The following is a 2,033-nucleotide window of genomic DNA, read 5'->3' as shown; positions in this document are numbered from 1 at the left end:
AGCAAACTCTCTGCATGGGAAAAAAAAACATAATCAAAAGAACAATGGCAAATTGTGGAAATATGTGTAACATATATCACAGCTATGGGGAAAACTTCCTTAATATATAAATAGTACCTGTAGATGAATAAGAAAAAGGCTGCCAAACCAAGAAAGAAATGGTCAAACAATATAATAGATTGCTCATAAATGGCTCTTAAAGATGTGAAATGATGTTTTATTTCCTCATAAAGAAAATGCAAATTAAATTATAATATACCACTTTCCACCAACCAGATTAGCAACAATCAAAAAGTTTAACAACAGCCCTTCGGTGTTTGGCTCAGGGGATAGAGCATCGGCCTGCGGACCAAAGGCTCCTGGGTTCAATTTTGGTCAAGGGCACATGCCTGGGTTGCGGGCTCAATCCCCGGCAGGGGGCGTGCAGGAGGCAGCCAATCAATGATTCTCTCTCATCATTGATGTTTCTCTCTCTCCCTCTCCCTTCCTCTCTGAAATCAATAAAAAAAAATCTTTAAGCCGGGACCAGTTTGGCTCAGTGGATAGAGCGTCAGCCTGCGGACTGAAGGGTCCCAGGTTCGATTCCGGTCAGGGCATGTACCTTGGTTGCGGGCACATCCCCAGTAGCGGGTGTGCGGGAGGCGGCTGATTGATGTTTCTCATCGATGTTTCTCATCGATGTTTCTGGCTCTCTATCTCTCTCCTTTCCTCTCTGTAGAAAATCAATAAAATATATTTTAAAAAATCTTTAAAAAAATTTTAACTTCTACCAAGGTATCAGGGAAATAGGTATTCTTGTACAATCTTAGTATGTAAAATATGAGTATCTCCATGAAGGGCAATTTGGCAATACTGAAAATTGAAACAGATGTACCCTTTGCTCCAACAATTCATCCTGAAGGAATTTATCCTATAGATACACTTACACAAATGCACAAAGATACCTGTAGAAGAATATTCCTGGTTCATACTAACAAAAGACAGAGAACTTAAGTGCTCACTCGTTTTTAAAAACTAAAATGTAACCAATCAAAAGAATGTCATGAAACCATTAAAATGAGTGAAATAGTTCTAAAGGACCTTAGACAAGTCACTTAACCTCTCTGTGCCTCAGTTTACTCATCTGCAAACTGTCGGCAGTAACAGCGCTTAGTTCACAGGGCTGCTGTGAGGAGTGAATGAGTTGATATAAGTAAAGCACTTTCAGCGATAGCCACAGGAAATGCTCCAGAGGTATTAGCGGGTGGTGGTAGTGGCGGTGACGTGGAGAGTTCTGGAATTCATTGCTGAGTGGAAGAAGTTAAGGTGCAGAGCACTGTGTTACAGTATGAAACAAAGCAGTGCATGTCAGGCCTGTGTGTGGTCGCACGTGTGCATGGTGCATGTGTGCACATGCAGGGTCTCTGGTTAAGATGCACAAGACGGCCAGCATGGTCTCTTAGGGGATGGGAATCCAGGGAGGAGGAAGACCGTGTTCTCATACAGCCTTTTGAATTCTGGACTATGTGTATGCATCACCTACTCCAATGAATGATTTTCTTTTAAAGGAAGTGGAGTCGGGTCAGAATACGAGAACAAAAGCCAGATCTTTTCTGGGAGGTCCCAGTCCAGTGCAGTGCCTGGTGCTGAGCATTCTAGCTCCCCATCACTGCTCACAGGCCTAGGAAAACTCTTCTCTTCCAAGAGATGGGAAGTGAGGGTGGGCAGCCACCACCTGGGGCAACCGTGAGGCGACGGGCACCTGCTGCCTCGCAGGCGGCGGCAGCAGCTTCACACCAGATGGGAGGAGGGACATTTGTTCTGGTGACTCCACCCCCCACACCCCCACCCCAGTCCCACCATAAGCTCCAAAGGCTGCTCTGTGCAGGAAAACAGAGCCAGGGCCTGGACAGATGCCCCCACAGCCGGCTTGCTGGCCTATAAGCCCACCAGGTCCTACTGAAAATCACTGGCACCCCCGTCTTCCTGAAACTCCAGTGTCGGCCAGAGGAACACCATGTGCCTCAAAAGGCCACTGGGCAGTGTCAGCAATG

This window comes from Myotis davidii, unplaced genomic scaffold, assembly GCF_000327345.1.
Source record: "Myotis davidii unplaced genomic scaffold, ASM32734v1 scaffold299, whole genome shotgun sequence".
Taxonomy (NCBI): domain Eukaryota; kingdom Metazoa; phylum Chordata; class Mammalia; order Chiroptera; family Vespertilionidae; genus Myotis; species Myotis davidii.
The sequence above is the reverse complement of the archived record's forward strand: the minus strand, read 5'-3'. Positions refer to the sequence as shown.